We start from the raw sequence: 27,859 nt of genomic DNA, 5'->3' as shown, positions 1-27,859 counted from the left end.
TCAACCTGTTTCTCTAAAAGATGCAACAGCTACAAAGACTGTAACCTTGATTTCCCGAACTAAGCCAACATGCCTGCAAATGGTATTTCAACTGCCAGATAGAGATTTCATGTGGAGACAGGAAATTTGACAGCCATTCAGTCTTGTATTCATCAAGGGGCCTCAAGTAATTGAATGACTAGGGACATGTATACAAAAGTCTCCAAAACCTAGTCAGCACAGGAAATTGCCAAAGGAGGTTTTCTAGACTGAGAAAAGTAAATCTGTTTTGGTAGACAAAATCTGAATTGAAAATGGTGGTCTACTCTCTTGGAAGTTGCAATGTAATGAGTATTCTAGTGAATACTTAAACTCTTCTGAGGAAGTTTCCACCTCCTCAATCACAAGGTCTCCGACAGCCTACTGGAACCTGCCTGCAGCTCCTGACAGGCTTCCAAAGCTGGGCACATGCACCTTGTCAACAGGAGCCTTCAAAAAATCCTGAGCTGGAATTACAGCAGAGAGGACATGGCACACAAACGTGATGGGATTTCAAAGGCACCACAGGAGCAAGAAGCTGCATCTGACTCACTCAGCTGTGGGTATAATGGAAAAGAGTGGCAAAAAACTCTTGAGTACAGAGTCCAAAAAAAATCTATGGCAACTAGCAAATGTTACTAACAAATACAGCAACACAGAGAACACGGACTGCCCCGAACTCTCAAGGACAACAGCTGCCTTCAGTTTCTCCTAGCTCTGCCATCATATTAATCTTAAGCCATGTAAAGAATTTAAGGCTTCTGCATAATATTTTTCTGTGTAATGTTCTGTCCGTGTTCCCCATTTTCTCTAGCTTGCACCACTGGGACATTAGGAAAAACTTTGATTTATTAAAAGGCTTTGGGAATATCAGATGAGAATTTAGGCACTCTAAAACATCAACTGAGAACATATAACTGCTTGACCTTTAATTTATACTTTTGTGAGGACATATTTAACAAATACTCAGTTTCAAAAAACCATACATCTGAACTCATTGTATATTGTAGTGTGCCTTTTACTTCCATGGCTCAAATTTAACTGTGAAGCCCTATATGCATTAGAAAAGAGATCTCTCTGGTTTCTACTTACTGTAAAATTTTTACAGATGGAGAAAAAACATGATCTAAATGATTAAACTTACAACTATTAAAAAAAAAAAAAAAAGAAAAAAAAAAGAAAAGAGAGCATTGAAGAAGTCATGTGCTGAAAAATACTAAGATACTGAAAATTAATTCCTTCCCCCCCCCCCCCCCTTTTTTTTTTTTTTTTTTTGAGACTACTCAGATGTCACTTTAATGAGCAGTTTGATCAACAGCAGAACAAAGCAAGGCTGATTTCTGGTGACCTTCTCGACTGGGGTGTCTGGGCTACAAGGTTGGGCCTTTATAATTTTATTCTCCTTCTTTGAAAATATGAGCTCCCACTAGACCCTTCCCTCACTGGGTCATTAACAAAAGAGACAACTCCAATCACTACCTGATCACTCATTGCCAAAGACATGAGATCTTCTCTCTTCTGTCATGTTTCACTGAATTTGTACAAAGGACTCAGAAGATGAGCAGAAGAAGGAAAAGAGAGCGCAGCATAAGATTTGCGTCAACAATAAATAGGTTCCTTCTCCTGAAGAGCTTAATCATGTGTCAACTGGAAAAATCTCACTTATCTATAAATTCCAAGAGCAACATGGAAACTGATACTCCAATTTTCATCTTCCAGGCTGTTTTCCCCCATAATATTACTTTGCCCAAATGGGGACCATTACACAAAACCCCTTTAGCTAGATACTACCTTTGTCTGAACCCTCTCTAAATACAACTCTAAAGTACATTCTTTCAATAATGAGCCAATCTAACATTGAACAAAAATAGAAATATCAACTATATTAGAAAACTCATTGTAGATTAATACATTTATTGATTTATATATTATAATCTACAGTATATTAAAAGTTTCAGATAGATCCTTGCTGCCTTAAAACACCACCTTGCTACAAATGAAATACATTCAATAAGCAAAATTAGATAAAATACAACAGTGGCAAGACTGTTTGCAACCTGCCCCTTCCCTGTCTTTTGACATGAAAGTCCCTACAGGAGCTCTGTCCAGACCCAGATTTTAAATGGCAGTTAAAATTGAGCACATTCCTTTAAATGCATTAAAAGATTCCTTTAAATACATACACTACAGCTACCAGTTTAATTTAAAACAGCATCCCTGTAGTCAATGTCATATACCCTTAGACAAATCCAACTTTCTGCAAATAAACCATACCAACTGCCAGAATAATATTAGTTTAATAAACTAGTTTAATAAAGCTATTCATTAAAACGTGACCTAAACTATGTCTCAGATCAAACGTTACTCTGGTTTGAGTTACTGGTTTGGGCACACTTTTAACACTTTTCCCTAGCTGCAAACCATTCCTTTCCTTGGAAAATACCTGTCAGCAGGTACCACAGCCTCTCCATCAATTACCTGCACAAACACTTTTGTTTTGGCATGATTTCTTGACAGTCTGTTTGAGAAATGTAAGTAACTAAAGCAAATTACAAACCTTACCAACCCCCCCCAAAATACACACAAAAAATCGACTTTAACATATTCTATGAATAAGTTCAGCAAAACCTGCTGCAATGAGTCATCTCATAATTTCAACACTCCCGAACAGATAATTACATATGCTTTACACTAAAGGGTTCTGCAACTCCAATTTTAGAAAAATACTACATATTTTAGTAGTAAGTAGTATTAAAATGCAGTTTGATCCCACATCTACAAAAGCTTAGGGGAAATCTCTGGTAGAAATAAAAGCAGGATTAAGGTCATGCTTCATAAAATAATAAATATTTAATGTAATAGTTTAGCCAAGAATTTGTGGCACAAGCATAATCTACTTGATAGTCTTGTGGCTTAACAAAACATGCATGTATCAGTTCTGGGGTCTGCTGAACAGCCAGCTCAAAAATTATCCTCAGAAATGCAGAAATATTCAAATATTATTATTTCAAAGTCAGAAACATCCCCTACAATGTTAGAATATTATTTTTCAAATTCAAAATTTTGTACATCTGTAGAGCACAAGTGTTTTACAATGCTTCCATATTTTATTAGAGAAGAAGTTTTGACCACATCTTCTCTTTCAGATACACCTTCTGAACCCTCCTCTGTTCAGCATAACTTCCTATAATCCACTTCAGTCAAAATGTGGCAGTGTTTTGGTTTTGATGAAGGAAAAGATGAGTAAAGGAAAAGGATGAATAAAGGAATGAATATTTAAACAATCTGTATTCTTTTTTTTTTCAAAGAGCAAAAGCAGAATAAACCTCACTTAATGTATTTTTTACCAAAAACCAAAACAAATTTCCACTTTAATCAGTTTCAGGTTGCTTTCTTTAATGTAACATTTAAAAATTTAGTATGATCAATCTGAAAAAATATATGCCTGTTGCTCAATTTGGAAAAAGTTATGATTTATTAAGTGGTAATTTATTAGTTGCATCTTGAGCATAAGTAACAAAAAAATTCCTTACAGGTACACACACACCATAAAAGTGAAGTACTGCACATGGACAGAGAGGTAGTACGTGTGGTTGATTTCCAGAAGTTTACAAGCTTTGCAAGCCAAATTTCTCTGGGATGCTGTTTGTAGATGAAAAAAAAAAATGGAGAAACTGAATATCCAGGCAATCAGCCATTCCAGAGCCTCTGCACTGCTGGTACATCAAACACAGCAGACACTTCTTGCAGTCTTCCTCACTTTAAGTTCCTTGTGGCCATTCCTCACCCTTGAATTTTCTGATTGATTCTCCCAAATGCTACCAACAAAGCTCTCCTCCTGCCTCCCACCTCCCCTCCTCCTTGGCAAGCTCCGGGAACACCACTGCATCAAGCACACTGGGATATGTAACCCAGGACCTTCATCCCAGCTATCTTAATTTTCTCCATGTCATTCCCCCCAGGACTGAAGCTCCCCTTCTCTCAGACTTGTCCCCATTCCACCTTGTGGTTTTCTTGCTTCACACCTTTATCTGTTTTACCCCTTCTCTGGGTGACACTGATATGTACTCACTATTCCCCTCATGAATTCATGATCCTCCACTAACAAAAAGTGGGTTTACCCTTCTCTTTACAAACATCCCCAGCTCCTCACACTTTGCATTTGCTTTAAAGGTTTTGCTTTGATTCCATTTCCAACCCTCTCCCATCACTGCTGCACCCCTAATGTACCTCTGTGTTTTTCACACCATTGCTTTCCAAACCTAGATTCACTTTCCAAAGCTATTCTCGACCAGCAAGCCCTTGATTTACTGCTTTGTATATATCTCCTTTAAGGCTCTTTCCATTAGCTTAGTCCACCCGGGCAAGAAAACGTAGATTTATGACACACACAAGCAGGCACAGATAGGAACAGATCAGATGGGGAGATTTTTCTGCCTGCAGCTCTGTACCATCTCCAGGAGGGAACCATTCTCAGCAGGACTTTCCTATGTTCTAAGTCACATATAACCACCACTCAGTAACATCTGGAATACTCCCTAAAATTTTTGGAACCACTCGTATAGTTTCCAAAGTTACGTTACAACACTTCAAAGAGATACAGTTAGAGATCAGCTTTACTGCAACACTTCAAGCTTGACTACAATTACTCTGCACACTTTAGTTATGTGTGAATTTAATGAGCAGAAAACAGATTAATTGAAAACCATCGTAAGCTCTGTCTTGCCAATTTATATAGCCTGAGTTAACACTCCCAGAAATCAGAACGCCAGCCTCTAAGATTCATATTTTCAAGTTTAAAAGCCACTCAATTAAAATCTGAGCTACTGATCAAGAATCATAGAACCATAGAATTAGCTGGGTTGGAAGGGACCTCAGAGATCATCAAGTCCAACCCTTGACCCACCGGTGCGGTTGCTAGACCGTGGCACTGAGTCAGATTCAAGGCAAGTTGAATTTCAAGTTCACAGTGCAGTTAAGACAAATTCTCAGATTTCACTTCATTTGGCCAAAAAAAAAAATTAATAGTCAATCCTTATGAAGAAAAAAATTAAAATTATAAAGGGTCAATAAACACAAATGACAACAGAACTTAACTCGGCAGTGGTAACTTGGCAGATTTTATACATGAAGAATTTTTTGTTTTTCTTGTTCAACTCACAGCTCAATACATTACTTATGTCTTAATGTATACCAGGAAAACACAGGATATGCAAAGAGTCCAAGTTAATGTTGGTGTTGGAAACTTAATGTTTGCATTTCCTGGATTTTGCTTTTTTAACTAGGTGAACAATACTGCATTGATTCTACTTTGGCATTTGCTACAAATACCGAAGTATTTTTTCTTATTTTGTCTGAAACTGCATAAATCAAAGCTAAGCACAGTTTGATAGTGAACCTTTCACATTTTTTGTTGCTCACAGTGGCCTCTCCAACTTATGTATCTTGCAGCTGACTAAGCAACAGCAAAGGTGATACATAAAACTCAGTAAGCAATCCAGCAAGTGTAGCTAAATAAAAGTGTAGAAACATTTCTTAAAATCTCATGCTTTGAAAATTAAAATTTTGTGAATACAGAAGTTTTGATGAGGCAATGGAAAAATACTGTACAATAAAAATGTTTCTTTGAGATGGTGTATTTGAAGATTCCCTTATAGCACTGCAGAATTTTAAACAGGAGCTTCTGTTTTAAACACTGCTTCTGTTCTCCCTTTTGCTCTTATGAGAGGGTGTAACCAGAGGCAGATCCCTCTGAATTCAAGAACTGAAATACCTAAGAAGTGCAAAAAAACAGGAGTTGCAGGTTACTGAATTCAGCTAAGTGCACCTACTTGAAGAACCACATATATCATACAAAATTTATAGTCACTGCAAAGTAACTCATCTCCTCAAGTACAAACTGATTTGTGCTCTTTGCATTTGTACCAAGATACTAAGATAAGGAATCAAACTGTGCCTAGGACTCATCTGGCACTCTTGGCTCCTATTGTTACAGATGATTTAAATGTACAACAGTGACAGATGTCAGCTGAATACTTATATTTTATTACCCTGCAGTCTCAGAATTAGGAAATTCGCTTTATTTATTCTTAAACAGCTAAGGCAAGAAATCTCTCACAAATGCCATCTTTTCCAGTCAGGGAAATGATGGATGCATGGAATGATGGAGCATGAAAGACTCATGTGCTTCACTACCAAATTTAAATACCTACAGAATAGTAACATTTCTCTGAGGATCTGCAACACTGAAGGGGCCATGAAGGTAGAATGATGGAAAAAACAAAACCAGAAAGGAAGCCTCCTGTCTCCTACAGCTCCCTGTACGGATGGGAGAAAAGATGTCACAGCATATGTATCATCTTTAAAGCCCTTTCAACACTCTTAAAAGACTCCACTTCCCCTTTGTAAAATTATGATGATTTATAGGGCTTTTTACCAAGTGATCATCAAGGACTCACATTACTATTAACAGTTGTGAACAGCTCAGAAAGGACTTATAGGAAAATATCATATTGGAATTGCAGTTTACACCTACATTAACTCTTACTGTCATGACCATGCCAGCAATACCACAGTGACAGAGAAGAAATCTGGTGTACCATCTGTGTGATGGTACAGAGCAAGGCTAGGGAAACACAGATCATTTATTTGGAATCCAAATGGGCACCAGAGGGTTGAAACAAATTTTACCATAACTGCCAAGACACCAGGAAAACATTTCTTTGTATAAATATTCAATGTAAGATACTGTTTTAAAGTGAATGAATTGAGAACATTCCTATAAACTTTCAATTTAAAGAGGTCCAAGCCAGAAGAGGGAGCTCCTGCACTTCCCAAGTAAGTCAGAGATTTCACCCTGTCTTTGGTAATGAGCAATTCTCATCTCATGCCATACAGAAATCTGCATCTGGTTGCTTAAAGAGCAAATATGCAGGAAGAATCTAATCAGAAACTTTAAGATATATAATTCTCTAAATATAAAAGACTGATACAGATTTTAAAAAATAAGTTAAAACTATCTCTATTTCCCACACCTCGTAAAATTAATATTTTTTGCATTACGTAAATGTAAAGTTGAAATAACTGCCTGCTAAATATTCAGTAAGCAATACTAATAATTTATAAACAATGACACAATAGGTATGAAAACCCACTGAATTTCTTAACAGTGAAGGGCTCTTCTTCCCTATCTTAAAGTTGAGTAAGTTGAACACATATGTTGTCCAGAATTACAAGAAATGAGGAACTGGGTTTTGATAATTTTAAGAAACTTAGGAAGCTGGAGAAGTGCCAATTAAAACAAATACCTGCAACATATTGCTGCAGCTGTATTTCATCAATTAATCTTTTTATGAAGGTGGTGTTTTCATAAGCATCTTAATCCAGAATAGTTATTAATAAAGCACTTGTTTTTCTGCTTTTCTAATTAAAACAAATGACAAATATTTCACAGATTTTGCAGTCTGGTTCCTTACTATAAAGACAATATTCTCTAAAATAAGAGTACATAAAACCAAAGGGGACAAAACATGAGTTTTCGTACCATGATTCAGCAGAACACATTCCTTATACCACATTCATCACTGTGATACCAGTGATATATTCTAGGTTGAGGGAAAATTAATGAAATGAAATGGATTGGTTATTTAAAGGATTTCACTACAGAGAATTTCTAAGTAACTTTTTTAAAGTTATAGTAAAGGCATACATCCTGAGTTGCCTTGTTTGCAGCTGAACTATCCTGGAGATAACTTTGTTTTCTCTTTCAGTAAGAATGTCCAAGCTGGAGCCAGTCCTTCCTTTTATCTGTAACAGTCTAGTAAAAAATGTCCAAGAAATTCACTCTCATTGAAAGAAGTTAATCTGCAAAACCTTCTCATTAGATAGCAGAAAGGATGTCTAGGATACAATTCGTGGTGAATACAGGAAATAATTTATTTCCATTTCCAGTGGTTTGGGTTCCAGGTAAGCACCCCAGCTTCCCACTTGGTGCCACTTTCTGCTATTTTGAGCAAGATTTTCAGCCTTTCAGGTTCCCAGGCCAGTGCTCGGGCCTTGATACATGGTTTCATTTTCCCATGGGAAAAGTGACAACAATGTGCGTTTCTTCGCAAAGAAAATTTCTTCTTCTTACTTCTGACTGAATTAGCATTTCCCACACAACTCTCAGCTTAATCAGAAATATTAAACTTGGCATCATCATATTCCAGCAACCAAGTAGCCATCTTCTCAATGTAACTTCTAATTTGATGATCTTAATATTCTTGAACTAATGCTCTGTGCTACCAAAATTGATATACAGCAGAATCTATTTAACAATGACAGCCAGTGTGACTGCAATAGTCTGGTCTATAAAACCTGGGAATTTGGCCTCATGATAGAGAAAAACAATGTTTAGAATTCTCCCATTGCATCTGCTATGACCTCCAACTAGGGTGGTGAAGGAGGAGAGGAAAAAAAGCCACAAAGAGCAGGGTAAAAGCAGCAGAAATATTTGATGCCAAACCTCACATCACTGTCAGCTTTTATAGTACACTACATATAATTATGTAGTCTAACTTTAACACAGTTTCGTAACTACTCTCTTCTCACTCATCAGTAGGCTTCAGCTTTGTGGAAAACATCAGAGTGTAGCTACTTTTCATGGTATATTATTCACCAAAATATCACTGTCACAGCTCATTTCAGGTACGGCAGAATGATTAAAGCCATTTCACAAATAATGTAATCGCTACTCAAAACATTATAAACTGGTTTAAATAAACATTAGGGCCTAGAGGCCAATTCCCTAAAAGCTAAGTGGATATCAGAATATACTTCACTATGTAGCCCACCAGTTTGAAGCAAAACACTGCCTTTCAATTGGAAGTAATACAGACACCATCAGCAAGGCAGTGTAAGGGAATGGAAGTACAAAAGAACTTTGGTTCCAGAGTAAGAACTCTGTAATTTTTTCTGTGCATTCTAAATTCTTACACCCAACAGCCCAAAAAAAAAAAAAATCAACCAAACACAGAGAATGCAATGACTGTGTTGGTCTTTGCTGTTAGGCAAGTGGACTAACAACTTTGATTAGCTCTGGTCAGATAAAAGGTATACACAAGATTTTTACTGTCTAAGGGTTTGTCTAATTCAAATTAAATTTTATTTCATTTAACTGTTAAGCACAGATTAAATAAAAATTAAACAAACAAACAAAAAAACCCACCTCACTAGAACTACTCAGTTGTAGAGGCAGGAACATGATTCCATTCTCCATACCAGTTACTCACTGCCTTAATGATATCTGACCTTCCAACTTCCACAAGATTTTGCAATAACTGTAAGCCTTAAAATTCGACAGTAACCAAGATTGAGGCATCTGCTCCATCAAAACCTTTTTATATAAAGAACTAAATTAAGCTGTAACTGCACATCTTAAAACTACCTAATTTTAGAGCACAATTTTACTGATATTCTCTCAAATTTGGTTGTTCGAAATAGTTTTCTGCAGTCTTCATACACAAAATTTAACTTTATGACAAAATACCAACACCTCCATGGTTCATGAGCTGAATGAACCGAAACTTTCTGAAAGCTTTACCACAGGAGCTTACAGTGGCAGCAACCATTTCCCAGCATCTACAGAGACCCGCAGCAAGAGGGCACCACGCCTGGACTACGGGAAAACTGGCATTACCAGCTCTGCTGCATGCCCTGAAAGACCTTTTTGGTACTTCGTGGATACAAAACCAGCTTAGCAGGAGTGAAAAATGGTATAAACAAACATATAAATATAAAATGCCCTTATATATAAGTATAAAATGTCCCACTGCTAAACAATATACAGATATTCCAAAACTCAGTGTAAAGCCATCTGCCTCCACAGCTCTCCTTGTACTAAACAGAATTTTTCCAAGCTGAAGAAGAAAATGCATGTTTTTTTACTGTATTTCCAGAAGATTTTCAGCCTAACACCAGAGGGAGAGGAAGTCCTATAACAAGATTTGATTATATGCCACAAATGTGCTATCCTGTTTGTCAGCACACAGTGTTCTCCACACTTTCAAGAAACTGCATGTCTTCTTTAAAAGTTGAGATCAAAAAAACAAGTCACAATCAGCAAAAAGAAAGCCACATGTAAGCTTATGAAAGGATCAAAAAACAAGGTGAAACTTGCTGTCTTATTAATCTGCAGTAAGGTGCTGGGAGGCTGCCAAGTTAGTTAATCCAAATACACAAACAAGTTAATGATGACCTGAGGGAGCAAGACTGAATTTAGATGCTGAAGGAAACACCACATAGGAAAAAGTTAAGAAACTGCATCAATTTCAGAGGTCTATGCTATTATTTCAAAAGCTTTTTAACTCACCAGATGGAACTGCTGTGATGTACACAAAGAAGTGGAGCTCCCCCAGGGAATCCTACTGGCATCCCCATTACCATCACAGGATGGGAATTCACAACAGAGACTTCAAAGTACTAAAACTAAGAAGTACCCTATTGGTAAGTGCTTTTGGAATACCTCCCATGCACCCTCTAAGGACAAAAACGGCTTATTGTATACAGGGAGTTCAAACAATCTGACCAAGAAATACTTAACTTTTATTTTAGCTGAATGTAACGGAGACACAAAAACAAGACCTGCTCAGAGTTTCCAATCGACCTAGAATTTCCATATTTAAATACCAGACAGCAGAAACATTAATTCTCTACAAAGGAAAGGAAGACTCACTTCAGGCTTTAAGAATGCATCTGAGAACATACTGGTTCAATTGCTGATGTTAAAAAAAAATTGTCATTCTCTGCAAAGAGAAAGAAAATTGTCATTCTCTGCATTCTGAAAATGTTTACAAACTTAACAGTGAGGAGGGGGTGGGAGAAAGAAAAAAAAAAAAAAAGGCCTTACTTCTGTTTCCTAAGTAGTTTACAACCTAAAGACCTGATCAGACTACTTATATACACATTGGACAGAGATGTCAACAAATCCACTGACAAACAATTCTTAAAATAATAGTAGTATTTACGGTATTTTTCCTAAGCACTGTTTAATACAATTCTCAAAAATAATGGCAAAAAGGACAAATATTTTGTCATTTTGCCCCAGAAAATAGTATTTTCCAGTTATCAGAAAATATCATCTTTATGGCCCTTCTCTGGACACACTCCAGCAGCTCCATGTCCTTCCTGTGTTGGGGGCCCCAGAACTCCAGGGGGGGGGTCTCATGAGAGCAAAGTGCAGGGGGGGAGTCACCTCCCTCAGCTTGGTGGCCACACTTCTTTTGATGCAGCTCAGGATACAGTTGATTTTCTGGGCTGTAAGTGCACATTGTGGGCTCATGTTGAACTCATCAACCAACACCCACAAGTCCTTTTCCTTGGGGCTGTTCTCAATCTGCTCTCTGTTCAATCTGTAATTGTGCTTGGGATTGCCCTGACTCATGTGCAGAACCTTGCACTTGTCCTTGTTGAACTTCATGAGGCTAACACGGGCCCATCTCTCGAGTCCCTCAGGGGTCAGTACTGGGACCGGTGTTGTTCAATATCTTCATCAACGACTTGGATGAGGGTATAGAATGTACCCTCAGCAAGTTTGCTGATGACACTAAGCTGGGAGGAGTGGCTGACACACCAGAAGGCTGTGCTGCCATTCAGACTTAGACAGGCTGGAGAGTTGGGCAGGGAGAAACATGATGAAATTCAACAAGGGGAAGTGTAGAGTTTTGCATTTGGGGAAGAACAACACGATGTCCCAGTATAGGCTGGGGGCTGAGCTGCTGGAGAGCAGTGTAGGTGAAAGAGACCTGGGGGTCCTGGTAGACAAGAAGATGACCATGAGCCAGCAATGTGCCCTTGTGGCCAAGAAGGCCAATGGCATCCTGGGGTGCATTAGAAAGGGTGTGGTTAGTAGGTCAAGAGAGGTTCTCCTCCCCCTCTATTCTGCATTGGTGAGGCCGCACCTGGAGTATTGTGTCCAGTTCTGGGCCCCTCAGTTCAAGAAGGACAGGGAAGTGCTTGAAAGAGTCCAGCGCAGAGCTACTAAGATGATTAAGGGAGTGGAGCATCTCCCTTATGAGGGAAGGCTGAGGGAGCTGGGTCTCTTTAGTTTGGAGAAAAGGAGACTGAGGGGTGACCTCATCAATGTTTTCAAATATGTAAGGGGTGAGTGTCAGGGAGATGGAGTTAGGCTTTTCTCAATGGTGACCAGTGATAGGACAAGGGGTAATGGGTGTAAATTGGAGCATAGGAGGTTCAAGTTGAATATCAGAAAAAATTTTTTTACTGTAAGGGTGACAGAGCCCTGGAACAGGCTGCCCAGGGGGGTTGTGGAGTCTCCTTCACTGGAGACATTCAAAACCCGCCTGGACACGTTCCTATGTGATGTACTCTAGGGGGCCCTGCTCTGGCAAGGGGGGGTTGGACTAGATGATCTTTCGAGGTCCCTTCCAACCCCTAGGATTCTATGATTCTATGATTCCCTCCAGCACATTGACAACACAGAATGAAAAGAGAACCAAATTCAGCACTGATGGTCAACTCATTAAGAATCAAGTGTCTCCCCACCAAGGCAGCCCTTCAGCAGAATAAGGAAGTTCAGAATCCAGCTGCAAAAAAAAATATTTCCAAGCTGCACTGTGGATAGTCCACGTAATAAAAATAACAGGATTTTCTGTCAATATTATGTTTTTATTGCAGTACAATCTCAAGTACACTCAAAAAAAAAAATATATTTTACATGCTGAGCAATCACCCTTGTAAAATGGGTCCGAGTATTAATTACTTACGAGAAGTCTCTATTCTCCTTTTCTTCTCACCACTATGCCAAGTACAAAAATACTTCTTGGCTCAATTTTTATAGAATCATAGAATTTTCAGGGTCGGAAGAGACCTCTAAGATCATCCAGTTCCAACCCCCCAGCCATGGGCAGGGACACCTCTCACTGGATATTGTTGCTCAGAGCCCTGTCCAGCCTGGCCTTAAAAACCCCCAGGGATGGGGCTTCCACCACTTCCCTGGGCAACCTGTTCCAGTGTCTCACCACCCTCATGGTGAAGAACTTCTTCCTAACTTCCAATCTAAATCTACCCTCCTCTACCCCCTAGTCCTATCACTACCTGACATCCTAAAAAGTTCCTCACAGCTTTCTTGTAGCCCCCTTCAGATACTGAAGGCTACAATAAGGTCTCCTTGGAGCCTTCTCCTCTCCAGACTGAATAACCCCAACTCTCTCAGTCTGTCCTCACAGGAGAGGTGCTCCAGCCCTCTGATCATCCTCGTGGCCCTTCTCTGGACACACTTCCAGCACATCCATGTCTTTCTTGTAATAGGTGCTCCAGAACTGGATGCAGTACTCCAGATGGGGTCTCAGGAGAGCAGAGTAGAGGGGGAGAATCACTTCCCTCGACCTGCTGGCCACACCTCTCTTGGTGCAGCCAAGGGTCTGGTTGGCTTTCTGGGCTGCAAGTGTACACTGGCAGCTCATGCTGAACTTCTCATTCACCAGCACTCCCAAGCACTTTTCTTCAGGGCTGATTTCAAGCTACTCACTGCCCAGCCTATATCAGTGCTTGGGATCACCTCAACCCAGAGGCAGGACCTTGCACTTGGCCTTGTTGAACTTCATAAGGCTGGCACGGGCCCACCTCTGCCAAGGTCCCTCTGGATGGCATCCCTTCCCTCCAGTGTGTCAGCTGCACCACCCAGCTTGGGGTCATCAACAAACTTGCTGAGGTTGCACTCAGTGCCACCATCCATGTCCTTGACAAAGATGTTAAACAGGACCAGTCCCAACACTGACCCTTGTGGGACTGGTCCTGTCACTGGCCTCCATTTGGACATGGACTTGTTGACAGACACTCTTTGGGTGCGGCCATCAAGCCAGTTCTTAATCCACCATCTTTCTTTAATTTGTAGCCCTTGTCCAGTATTTTATGGGCTATAATTTCACTTAGTGCCCTAGAAGCAGCTGCCCCAATCTTCTGTCTTTGACATAATTCAAGTAATGACATGACAAGCTTTGCTTTCAGAGTTGATAGAAGGACTACAAAACATTCTGCTGAGATCTTAAAAAGGTACACCTCCACCCAATGATTTCATCAGACCTCTCCATGCTTCTTAAATTCCTTCATTTATGTAGGTGCATTTGGTTGTGTAGAGGGACTCAACTGGCATTCAGGATAAGTTCGTTTGTCACAAATCAGTGGTGGTATAACTGACTTACAGAAACAAATCTTTCTCATAACAATACTTAAAATATGATTTTAGTGAGTGTGAAACAACCACACTGTCTGTTTAGGCAGCACCCATTAGCCACCATCAAGCCTGAACTGCAACTAGCCTGCCCCAGTTCCCAGCATAGGGTGTGGATGGCAGGAATGATGATCAAAACCTTGTCAGCAGTTTGCATGCTGTGAAGCCACCTCTTCTGTCCCACCAGGACAAATAGGAACCCAGGGATAATAGATTCATGCATTCCATGTCAACTGTGAAAACGTTTCATCTCAATCATCATTTTAATACTTTGATGTGATACTTATGGAAAAGTAGGTTAAGAGAAGTAAAAGACACAGGAAAGTACCTGACTTCTAATTTAGTATAAAATTATAAATAGTTAGACTTTATTTTTGGTCACTTATTTGAGGCTTCTATCATTTCAGAATGTATTTGCAAAGCCACCACTACTCTGCTTCTGTGTTGCTGTTCTGATCCACCCGTGACTAACATGCACACAGCCTGAAAATTGGCTTTATGTCCTCAACATGCAAGAAAGCCATTGAGAATCTATAACTGATGACCCAAGCCCACTAACCCCCATTCTTTCACTACTAGCAAAGGCTTGACACCACCTTCCTGCTTTCACTCAACTTCACACAAGTTACAAACTGCTAAAATCTAAAATCTTTTTAGCCACAGTAAAGGCACAGGAGAGGCAGAGTATCTAATACACATTGAAGATAATGCAAGTAAAAATTACTTCCTCCCTTATCAACCAAGCAGCACAACATCTGTTTGAGTCAGATTGACCCTGGACTACCAACAGCAACACCAATAGATCCGAGAGATTTTTGGATAACCGCAATTTTTTGGTTTAGATTCTTTGCAGTATCTTCTGAAAATAAGTTCTGTAATTTATGCCACATGCAAAGCACTTCTATGCATTGTGTTTTGTAACCCAAATTCTTAGTAAGAGGGAATAAATAGCTTCCTATTAATTTCCTCCCACAACTGATGATCGTCTTTCATGTCTTCCTTGAAACACCTCTTAGTAAAACAAAAATTAGTTTACCTTTTTTTTTTTTAATGGTGACACCATTTCACATTTCTGATATTTTTTGTTACCTCTCTTTTCATTACACTATATAAATATCCCAGGAGATTTAGAATTACCTCAGTCCTAGAACATACAAAGTAATTCAAGGATTAAAAGATTTTTTTGTGAAATAATTTTGCCCATCATTTCAGAAACAGGCTCTGGATTTTTCCATTTTCTTTCTGTCTGTACAGAAGCTCAGGAACTTCCCAGTATCCCAGCAAGTACACAGGAGTTACGGCTCAATCCTTTCCCATACACAAGAACTAGGTCACAAAATTCAACACCTATCACATCACATAAATTGCACAGAGTGATGGAACAGGGACACATTACAAGATGCTTTTCTCTTTTGTCTTTCTCAGTTAAGGAAAATTAAAGAACCCACAGCCTCACCACCCTACTGCAGTTGCCCCACCTAATCTCCAATTTTTTTTAAGCCAAGCTATTTCTTGTCACCCAAACAGCCAAAGTGAGACTTTTTTTCATAATTGTATTTAAAAATATGCTTTTGTAGTAACGTATGGTAAAATAAAACAGCGTTTGTAAAGCCTAAAACATATGCATGTACTTAACATTTTTCTATGCTTATCCCAGAAAAAAGTGAAAGAAAACCATTTACATCAGGATATGAGAGCTGGCATAAGAGCTAAGTGCTGTAACTCCAAGCCACCTATGAAAGTAATCACAATCAGAAAAACTGTTGTGGATAATATCACACAGGTTGTCATAATCGACCATCAGCTAAGAAAAAAATATCATTAAATAATACTTTGATATTATGTTTAAACATAAATACATGTTCTCCCTGGCATGTCTGTTGACTTTGGCAAAGCAAAACTGAGATTCCCACCTGCAGCTTGTGAACATTCTAGAATGCAACAACCAAGATCATTTATTGCAAAAAGCTATCTTTCCAGACGATTTTTTTTATTCATGGAATAACAAATAAATTGTTATTTGGAAACAAATTATGTTTTGACATAAACAATGCCTAAATTACTTAAAACCCTAGAGCTACTATTTGAAACTTTCTATAAGATGTTTCTGTTAGTTTTGTCCCTTTCTGGGAAGATGATGTTAACGAGTTCACATATCAAAGCACAACTCTCCAATACATGATAAAGTCAAATTCAGCACCTCCTTAAGCTGGTCATTACAAGTTACACACCACAGTCACTTCTTAATTGATCTGGAAATAAATACAGTATAGATGAAAGTGTTGAAAAATACATTTAAGACAGCAAATATCTAATGGAAAACAAAGAAAAATGAGAGAGAAAGAATTCAGAATGCTCATTAAAATAAAAAATGCCTTCTGTCATTACTCAATATGGAGCTGAATACAACTATTCACTGGAATTAGCAAATTAAGTTTCCCTTCTTTTTTCTGAATTCTATTAATACACAGACATCATGACGCAAAAGAAGTCTCCATGTGCTCTTGTATCCATTTTTATTTTGTTTTGAACTGAAATGTCTTGCCATTGCAAATACATTTACAGAGGCACAGAAATGTGAAATAAATAAAATGTTGATGGAGCTCATGACCACCATAAGCTGTCAATGAGCTCGCTTTCTGGTTTAAAAACAGCCTTGCCTTCACTAAGGTCTTTTTACATACACAAAGAGAAAAAAAATCAGGAAGGACTATCACAAGAAATGCATTCATTTTCCTTACATCTCTGGAACACAACGCTCAGGGCAGCACAAGAGAAAGCTTAAAGGCATTCCTATAAAGATTTAAAGGCAGCCATTAAGGGCTGCTCAGAGGTGAATCCCTACAGATCAACATATGTCAGGCAGCATAGCAGACAACAAAATTACTTCGAAAGAAGGCCTGGTATCCTGTATATAACTCAATAGGAAAAGAGGAACCCTGAAAAAGAAGGGAAAAAGAAGAATGACATGGTCCAAGCACCAGCCCTGTAAAATCTTTGCAGAACTGTGTTGCAGAGAGAAGTGTGACTGATTACTATGAAATACAAGAAGTGAGACAAATGATCGTTGCAGTGATCAACAAAACTAATTATGAGACCCAAAATATTTTCAGTGTTTAATTCCATTATCAAGAATTTATCTTAAAGCTATTATTACAGAATCTGAAATTACTAAGACTTAAATATAGCCTTGACAAAATGCTGAATTTGGAAGATATTTTCCTGTTTATTAGCTCAAGTGAGAGAGAATAATGGCTTCATTCATATAAAATCAAGAAAGGACAAAAGAAGAATTTTAGAAATGGTGATGAAACTATGGAATGAATTATATTCAAGAAAATAATGTGCTTTTTAACACTGCAAGTTAAGAGTTTCTAATAATGTACTTAAAAACTAATAGTAATACTAGTAAAACATTTTCCACTGCATTTTAACAATAACATGTTTTTTAAAAAAGTTAATTATACATATTCAGGAATGGCAAGCAATGAAGAAATTATGTTTTAGTAATTGATATAATCACAACTTTAGCTAGTGACTGTATCTCAGAGGAATTAATCTTAAGCAATATGGTAAGGTAGAAAAAAACAGTTTTGAACAAGTTATTTCACAATCTGCATCCAAAAAAAGGGATGAAAAAAGGCAAAAGTGCAAGTGTTGATCCACAGCACAAATAATTCAGCCTTTCTAAAGTAACCATTTTTGTGTTCAGAATTATTATAAAGTGTAATTATTATACTAACTTTTAGCTTTTCATTGAAATCAACTGCATTGTTCATAAAAACCCAAGCTTTTTTACTTCCTTCAGATCAAATTACAATTCATTACCTTCTTACTTTGTGTACCCCAGCAGATCAACTTAATACAACACTTAATTCCTAGTGTTGCTAGTGAGTGAGCAACACAAAGAGTAGCAAGAGGAAGCACTTCTACTAAAATAATCCTAAAATAGTATCTAGAATGATCCATTTCAATTTTTAAAATACTAGTGCTATGTTACTTTCAAGTGATGATTTATTAGGGAGGATGCCTCGCTAACTTCTAAGTTAAGACTGACATTTGAGCTCAACATAACCAGGCACAAGTAAATCAAACTGAAGTAAGCCTCACTTTCAATGAAGGCAAGAAAAGGGTACTTCTGTCATCACAAAACCTGGGAGAGAGAGAGAGGTTTCTTCCACTCTATTGATTCCCATGAAAGCAATGCATATTCACAAGAACTTCTAAGACAACGTTCTTCAACTACAGTCACTAGCTTTCCTGTTCCTTTTCTGATCAGTTTCAAGTGATTTTCACTATGGTTATTAAGAGATGAAGGAACTGAACTGTCATGCTAAGTCACCATCCCTCCTGTCTTACCTCAGTACTCCCCAGAAAACTTCTTCCACAATTAATCTATTGGAAAATCTGTCCTGTTAATCACATTTTTCAGTACAACGTATACACCACCCAACTTCTTTCTGATTCCTTTGGATCTCTTGGTCCTTGACAGCCATCTATGCCTCCTTTTCCATCCAAGGAGCTGCACACTGTTTATTTTGAGCAGCAACACAGAGGATTCCTATCCCCAGTCATCTCCTTGCCTAAATTCTAATAAACCCCTATTATCTCCTTCACCCCACACTTGCTTCTTCCCATTAGAAAAAGAACATATCATGGTCCTTTATCCACCACTCTTCAGAGAAATTCAGTTGAAGTCCAGAACATTCAGGGTTGTTTTTTTTCCCCCCCAGTCTTCAATCTTAAAGAAAATACATTGTTTTGAAACAATATTCTTAAAAGACAGCCACGGTGTCAAAAAAAAAAAAAAAAAAAAAAGCATCTGTAGCATTACACTAAACAGCCCATAGCATCAGCTTTCACAGAACAAATGCTCACTGCTTTTAGTTGTTTCAATACCAACCCAAACAAGGACCAAACTCGGTAAATTCAGTAATGTTCACTGATTGTATCAGCAAGAAATCTTTGTTTTCCCTTTCTAATGCAGAGTACTAGAACAAATGATTGTTGGCTACACAATATAAGCCTTAGCCTAATGTTGATACTTACAGCTGCTATTCTTCAGCTATCAAACTGAAGCAGAATACCAATACTAAATCTACACAAGTCTGTTAAAGATGATTTAAACACAAATAAAAATGAGCCAACACACAGAGGAATTGCAAGCTTCTGGAAAAACACATCTCCCAGAAAAAAACCCTCATGTTCAGGGTGTTTCAGGTCATTACCTAAGAACATTTGAACTGAGTATCAGTAAACACCAGCTCACACAGTGAGATTTTACTAAAAAGTCATGTGCCAAAATTCTAATACCGGTTTCTGACTTCTAAATAAAACTGAAGTAGAATACCTTCACTTAAAATATTTAATTAGGCAGGAAGCCTAAATCTCATATCCAATTTTCTTTCACCAAAACCTTTTTATCCTCAACATTACAGTAACTTCATTTATTCTTAACATCAACAGGTGCTGTTTGAATTCAGTGCCAAAGACAGGATAGGACATAAGCATAATATTACATTTGGAAACATGAGTGAAATTTGGCAGAAGCTAACGTGTTGAGGAATCTAAGACACTGCACATGTGCTCCTTGCATTGAACTGTGCCAGCTATGAAAACTAAACCACTTTAAGGTAAGATGTCTGGCAGATCAAATGTGTGCTCTGATATTCCAGACAATGCAAAGGACAAAACCCAGTCCACGGAGGCCCTCTGTGTACACATATTTTCAGTCTGCTTTACAGCCACCCCCAAAAGGATGCAATCAAATCAGTGTTCAACATAGTTTTCATCATTGCTATTTTATAACACCCAGGAACTGTATATCTGAAGAAGTCATTCACACATCAAGGCAACTACTGCCAGCTCATTGAGGAAAGTCTTTCACATTTTTTTTTTTTCATTTTTAAGGAAAATAACACATTAAGAGTCAAAGCTGGCTAAATTTCATTCTTTTTCTGCTTTGCCCAGGTGGAAGCACAACTTTTATTTTTTGGTGCTTTGGAAGTTTAACAGCCACCAAGCTTCTCAATTCAGTCATTCTGTTCCAAGATCGCACATTTTCTGTTATCTTGCCTTTTTTAGCAGAACAGAGAAGGAAGCTTTTGCACAAGTGTTATGCCATCACTTAAGAAAAACAAAAATTCTTTAACTATGTACATAGATTCATAGCCTGCACATACAGAAAACATCTTTTAAAACAAAATTGCTATAAATCCCCTTTTGCTTTCTTGTATCAGGATTCAAAACCACAGTATCTGTCTTAGGGGGGGGGGGAGGGAGGGAAAATTACACAAGTAGCAGAATTTCCTTTCATGGAAAGGAAAGATAAAAATTTAATTCATGTCTCAAGAGAATATCCAACTCAGCCTGCAGGGTGCTTTTCACAGGACTGTCTCATCCTGCCCAATGAAGTTGAACATAATGCAGCCAGAAAGGCAAGCTGATGGATGCAAGACAGTATCCAGCCTGGTGGTCAGGTCACTTACCTAAGGGTGAATGATTGGGTTGTGGTGCTCTTGGAAGAAGAGGAAAATGTGGGGCTTGAGCCCTCTCAGGATGAGAAGGACCTAGAATAAAGGCCTCTGACTTCTTGGACAAATAACTGCTAGTCTGCTACACAAAAGATAGGTTTCAAAAGCATCTTCATGAGAGAAAATTTCTGAAAGAGGTATGGAATTTATTTTCTGTTTAATATTAGCATTATATGAATGTCTAAGGTATACCTTGGCTTCCTACCAACCAGCTTCATTGCACCAGTGCTCCACATTATGGATTTCAAATTCTAGCCAGGAAAGCAGAATCTCATTAGCATATGTTCCTGAAGTGTCTGCCTCCATACTCTCTTAGCCAGGAGCCTCATCTGTATGACCTGCAGTGCTGAATATTAGAAGGCTTAAGTTCTGTTTTAAACCTGGGATTTAAAACCTTCTACTGCATTTTCAAGTGTTAAGCATTTGTTTTGTTTTTTCCAATACACTAGCCTTTAGGATTTTAAATGGGAAAAAAGTAGGTCAGGTCTTCCCACTGAAGCTTTGTAAAACTGTTTTTTGGGTTTTTTTTAATTTCATAGTTAAATTACACAAAATGTATCTGCCTTTTACATCTTTCATTAATACCTTAGGAATATCAGTATTTGAAGACAACTTTGATTTATCAACTAGTAAGTATCTATAAATATTGGTCAGAAAAATACTGAAACATAATTCCAGATTTTATTCCTATGCAATAGGTCTGACTTACTTTGGATCATAGATTTTTGCCATGACCCACTAAAAACACACAAAGAATTTGTCTGTGCACAGATCAGCCACAGAATACTGATCAGAATATTTAACAGCCTAAAGGAAAAAAAAAAAAAAAAAAAAAAAAAAGAAAGAGAAAAAAAAAACCAAACCACAAACAAACAAAACACAAAGTGGAACCCCACATATTCAAAGCAATCGCACACCTGCCTGCCTTTCAACACCACTTTCATAGATTCTAGGCATTCCTAAATTAGATAATATGTTCATGAGTCAGCATTGTCTGAACACCTCACTGCTCTTGTTCATTGTTCAGAGTTTAAAATACAAAATTCTCTATCTTTGTGTGTCTGTTAGTGCACTGCAATAACAAGGAAACTACTATTAATTTCTTTTATCAGCAAGAGTACACACCCTTGTCAGGGAACTGGAAAAACCTGCTATGTGAAAGCTGAAAAGTCTAAGTATCCATACCTTCATTTTCACTCCACATCTCAACAACAGAACTGAAGGAAGGCTGCAAAGACTCAGCCCTAGCCTAGCAAAAGTAAAGCTGACCAGAAAAGCAATGGCTGTGTATGAACACACTGAGATGATTATAAGATAATAAGAAAAAAAAACTATTTATAATAAAAGGACAGTCTTGGCACAAGAACCAACTGACTATGAATAAATCTAGGCTGAACATTACAATCTGCTTCCTCATGTGCAGGGTAATTTAGCTCTGGAACAGGCTTCTGACTAAAGTAGTGAGCGGAAAAGGCGAAGCTGCTTTTAAGACAGTAGGACAAAACCTAAAGGAGCATGAAAATGAACTTGAGGAATAGGGAGGCCCTTTCCTGTCCCATGTTCCTAAGAGAACAATAATTGTCAAGCAAACAACATTCTGCTACAAATCTAAGATATAACCATCTGTCAGAGAATACCCAAGAATAATTATACCACAGAAAGAAAAAACAGGTATCATTATCATACCAGGACAAATTTTGCAAGAATCAGAATATCTTTTCATAAAACATCTTAGACCTGTAATCTGACTTCTCTTAATTTCATGCAAAAAATTTACTCCTTTTGCAAACAAGAGCTGCAGAAAGCACACCTCTCATGCAGTACTCACTCCTAAATCTGAAAGACCTCAGCTTATTTGGTCTCCACACAACTTGGCAGCTCACCTGCACCCCTAGCACTGTGAATGCATGAAGCAGATCATCTTACCCAAAACAATATTACATCTAACATGTTCAACAAGCTCTTTATTTGCTACAGTCATTATTATGTTCAGCTCAGGCAGGATGAATAAAAAGACTGGCTGTCTGCTGCTTTGCAGATGAAAGGTTCAAATTGCCACTTTTGTCCACATAAGATTAACAAGGAAAATTCCAGCAATCAACATGGTCTAAGACAATTGGGAAGGCATGATTAGCCCACAGAAATAACCAGGCTATTAGATTAAGCTTTATAGCTTGAAAGAGAGATCTTTCGGGCACACCAGACTTTTAATTTGCTTTACATCTATGTCAAGAGGTATGTAACGAAGTATGCAAGTTGGTCTAGCAAGGAATATTACCTCCTAGTCTTTCAGTCTAGTAGAGTGTTTTACCCTACCAGCTACAGGCCTGGGTAGGGGGATCTTTTCTGTCTTTGTTTTATTATTGTCATGTATCTAAAACTGAATACAAGCTGCAACATATTTTTGGCTGACTGACTCCATCTGCTTATTCGCAAGGTCACTGATCACGATTCATCCATCCTGTTGTTCCCCTGAAAAGCAATAACTGAGTGAATCATAGAACAGGGGAAACTCTGAGCATTCAAGAGGACTTCTACATCAAAGGAAAACATAACATGACCATTCACTACATCTCCTAACACACAAGCTCAGGACTACTCAAGGAAACTACCTGGAAGCATAAAAGAACAAGCTATAGGAAATTTTTTTCTATATAACACCTGGTTAATCATAATAGCCAAAACCCTATTATTGAAATAAGTACTTAAAACACATTTGGAGAACAGGTTCTTTGGCTACTATGAAACAAATGGTCCAAACACAACCTATCAGACACAGAAGTTTTTATATTAATCTTTGTCAACAGCTGGACTGCTACGCCCAAAGGCTGCTTTACAGGTGTTTGTTATTCTCTTTGCCTACACATCCTCTGTTTGCTACTTCAGGAGAAAGTATAACAGCTGTCTCGTCAGAAGAACTACAGTGTTTAATTTCTCCATAATCGGCACATGATTTAATTTAAAATTTATAATCCAAAGGTAATTTTGTTTTTTTCTGTTATTTCCCCTCTCCCTATACTTGCAAAATCACTGTGGTTAAATACAAAGGAAAGATGTGCAAAACAACAGTAAAACTTGTGTCAGAGCAGTAAAGTTTATGTAAATTTATCTTATCTTTAGAGTCTTAGCAAAGCACAGAGCCTGGTAGCTGCAAGACAGCATTACAATCCATTTTCAGTTAGTTTATATGACACAACATTTTCCTACCATTTTAGTTCATCTGCTTATACTAGAATACCAATGCTTTTTTAAACTTGTCATCAAAATAGCACACACTTTTATTCACTGTGACAGCCTGCGGATCTGATTTATAGTATATTCCAGACATATGACTGTATAATTCAGACAAGTTTAAAAAAAGTATGCTGAAAGAAGACACTACAGACTTCCCGCTAGCCCTGCTAAGCATAAGAGGACATATTTTACTTGACCTACCCTACTAATCTCAGCAAGTTGGACCTTAGCAACAGATGCAAAGCTCAAATGACCACTTTCAAACCCTTGTTGCAGCTCCACCTCCAGTTTTTGATCACTTTGTGTCTGGAAGTAACTCATGGATTTCTCCTTCTTGGTCAATCTAACAGCTTCCTCAATCCACTATCTGATATCTCTGGTACCAGCAAGTGGGACACTCATCTCAACTTTAGCTGCATTTCTCCCTACCACATACAGAAAGGGAGATATTGGATACTAATACAAAAAATTTCAGCTGTCTTAACAGTTTACAGTTAAGCAAGGTTATTTTGCTACAAGATTAGATATCAAATTACAAAACCATTACAATGCAATTTATAAGCATTCTGATACATTTTGACATTCAGCAGTCTGACACAAAAGTAGCTGAATTGTAGGACAAAATCTAATTGGACTGAGTTTTATTCTCCTAAATATTATAAAATAGCAAACAGACAAACTGCTTGGACTGCAGTTCACTTTTGCACAAACTTATCTTAAACTGCAATTGAAGGTCAAAATAATACTTTGTATCACAAAAAGTCTTCACCTTAAGGTAAGCATTACAAAAGGCAAACTGAACACCTCAGAAACACTGTAAGCACCGAAGCATACCAAAGGAAAAGCTGTCTACACAAAACTATCTCAGAGCACTGAGAAAACATGCAGACTTTCAGAACTGCACCTAACTCACAACACACTTGTTTCTTTCAAGCTGCACCCACAGACAATTTACAGAACTCCCCGTCTTATTCCTCTCCTACGCTAAGCCCTGGACAGTTTCCAAGCAGTGTGAATGATTTTGCTATGCAAGGACAGCCAAGGAACCCTAAGTAGCACAGGGGGTTTTAGAATATTATTTTAAACTATTTCTTGATATACTATCTTGGAAATGTGACTCGAATTCGACTACACAAATTCTGGATCTCAAGTGTAGTTGTCTACAAATCTAGTCAAACAAACTTGCACTTTTTATAGCAAGTTGTTTTTTTGTTTCTTAATTTATATTTAATTCCAAATTTGTAGAACTACACAGGACATTCTGGCAGCTGGTACAATCACACACCAAATCATAAGCCAAAAATTTCCATGACAAAATCTCAAATCAGCAACCCTCTTACCAGACACCAGTAACAGAAAAAGAAATCAGCCTTATTCTGACTACCAGAACACAGCCTGGTTGAGCTACATGGAGACAAGGTCTTGGCACCAAGGCAGGAATTATTACAAGAAGCCCAAGCCAGCCTGTCCATACCATTCTCTCTTCTGTGTCACCTAACAAAGAACAGGAAAAGCAGCAGCACTATGCCCCACAGAAACACTACTGACTGGAAACTACTGAGACAGTGGTACCATGACATTAACCAGTGATGGAGCTAAAACCAGTTCCTTACTTGGAGTCCAGAATAACTCTTCCTTTGATTCCTTAGAAAAAGAGGTTTCTATTTAAAATTTTTGCCACCCTTCTTTTAGTTATAAGACTCCCATAGAATCCAGTAGACTAGATGTGGTCTTCCCTTAGCTTTACTTTTCTCTGGATACAGTACTACTATATTCCCTTCCAACAGAAGTTCGGGAACAATTTTTCCTGAAACATGCTGATTCTACCAGAAGAAGAGTGAGCACCTGACATTTTCCTCTTCACTTCATCATTCTTTTTGGTTTTTTTCTCAGACTAAGAAGGTTCATTGTCAAAGGAGGTGGTGAACACTGAGTAGTGAGAAAGGTTTGCTGCAACAATTACCTAGAAGTGGAGGTCAAATGTTTCCCTTAATAACAACTGTAGACACACATATACAAACACAGCCTCCTTGCAGTGAGAGCTGTCCTGGAGTACAAACACTTTCCTGTCCCAGTCCACATCCAGCAAAGAAAACATAACATAGTAAATGAGATCACAACATCTAGCATCAGGTAACCAGACACAAGGCCTTTGTTCTCCTTTCACTCATGTGGCACATTCTTACTTCTCTGTTGGGGAAGCAGGCTATGTTTGCGTGCCACATATGCCAATATCAAAACTCATCTGTCTAGTCAAGCATTCAAGTGGGGAGACAACATTTCAGGACACTACTTAAGTTCCAGAGAAGAAAAGGTAGTATCATTACTCACTAATTCAGAATAGTATATTATTACAAGAAACACCTCTAAGAAGCATTACAAGAACTATGAAGAAATCTCTTTCCGAAGGCAGCAGAAGAGATACAGAGGAAGGGGGCACAATTTCCATCACCCAGGAGAAGATTAAAGGTAGCAAATGCAGAAAAACATTTGTTAAGGCAGAATCAAACAAAGCCCTTTCTGAAAGAGGAAGAGGGTAAGGGTTTGCTTTTAATTCCTGTATGATAGCTAGCACATCACAAGGCCAGCACTAATTGCAGGTCACAAAAGAAAAGCTTAGCCCTGTGCTTACTGTCCTCTGAAAAGCACACCGAGAGAGAAGGGAAATTTGAATGTGACCATCCATGAATTAGAAGCAGCCTCCTGCATGGGAAGGGATGAAGACATCTGGCCTCTCTAGTGAGGACAGCCCTTGTAGGTCAGGAGCCAGGAGCCTGCTGGAACCCTGCAGGCAGATGGCTGCAGCTCCGACCACATCCTGTGCAGTCACTGGAAGAAGGATACGCACCTATTTTTATCCCAATGTGTAAACAAATATTTAGCCATAAGTACCACAATATAAGATGAGATTTGCTTTTGGACAACTGAGGACAAGTCAATTTATTATTTAGATCTTCACAATATAGGCAAATGTAAGAAATCTCAATTAAAAAATGTAGCTGCCTGGACATACTGGAAACTGTTAATACAAACACAGCAAACAGCCACAGAAGGTCCAATTACCCAAATTAATACTTTCCTGTTCCTACATTCTGTTAGTCTTAGACTGTGCATGCCATGTTTTCTTTTCAGGAATCTAGTGATACTCCATTCATGTAACGAAGGTGTTTTTTGTTCCTGAAGTACCATGACCATCTCAACTGACCAGTTTATGAAAATGTACAATGCACCTGCTGGCACCGTGTGTCATTCCAGAGACTTTTACCTGTGATGACAGCTGGTTTATTTGAATAAGCTGCAGTGGTTTTATAAGTAGTGAATTTGTCTATTGAACTGATACATCTGTTTTAAATATTAATGCTCTATCCAAGCTAGATGAAAGTGTTCAAGAAGACAGAATATGTGCTGTAATAAGGTAGGATATTTAATCTCCTTGATGTAAGCTATCAGCATTTAAAACGGCAAGTTCAGTCCTTGGATAAAGCAATGAGAATGCCTCCTGTTTTCTTTCAAATTTAATTGCTATCACCCACAAGAAGCCAAAACCACTAGTTGGAAATCATTACATGCTGTGATAAAGCTAAAAGACTGAGGAGTAAAATGTAAGTTCAAAATTAATGAAGTGGCATTTACTCAACTGTCATTATCAATCATACTTGTCCACCTACACAGCAAAGTTACAGAATTAAACATGGTGTTACAGATGCTGTCTGCCACTATCCATAGAGCAGTAAAAATAGTATTTTTAGTTTAGTATTTAAATAAAGCTATCTTCCGACAGGATTGTTAATTCTGAACAACTGTGAAAAAGCAAATAAACCAAACCAAAAAATCCAAACCACCT

The 27,859-nt window shown here is 38.1% G+C and overlaps 1 protein-coding gene across 5 annotated transcripts in view; it reads right to left on the bottom strand.

Moving 5' to 3' along the window:
- The window catches only part of MPP7 (MAGUK p55 scaffold protein 7), a 142,329-nt gene that overhangs the window by 107,759 nt on the left and 6,711 nt on the right, over positions 1–27,859 (bottom strand). The window contains exon 2 of one of the 5 annotated variants that reach the window (XM_071734948.1): positions 15,338–15,392. The exons of the other annotated variants lie outside the window; for them this stretch is intronic. The gene's annotated coding sequence lies outside the window, so the exon portion shown is untranslated. The remainder of the gene's footprint in view (positions 1–15,337; positions 15,393–27,859) is intronic. 5 annotated transcript variants of the gene reach the window in all.

This window comes from Heliangelus exortis, chromosome 2, assembly GCF_036169615.1.
Source record: "Heliangelus exortis chromosome 2, bHelExo1.hap1, whole genome shotgun sequence".
NCBI lineage: Eukaryota > Metazoa > Chordata > Aves > Apodiformes > Trochilidae > Heliangelus > Heliangelus exortis.
Note: the sequence above shows the minus strand (reverse complement) of the source record. Positions and strands in the feature narration are given on the sequence as shown.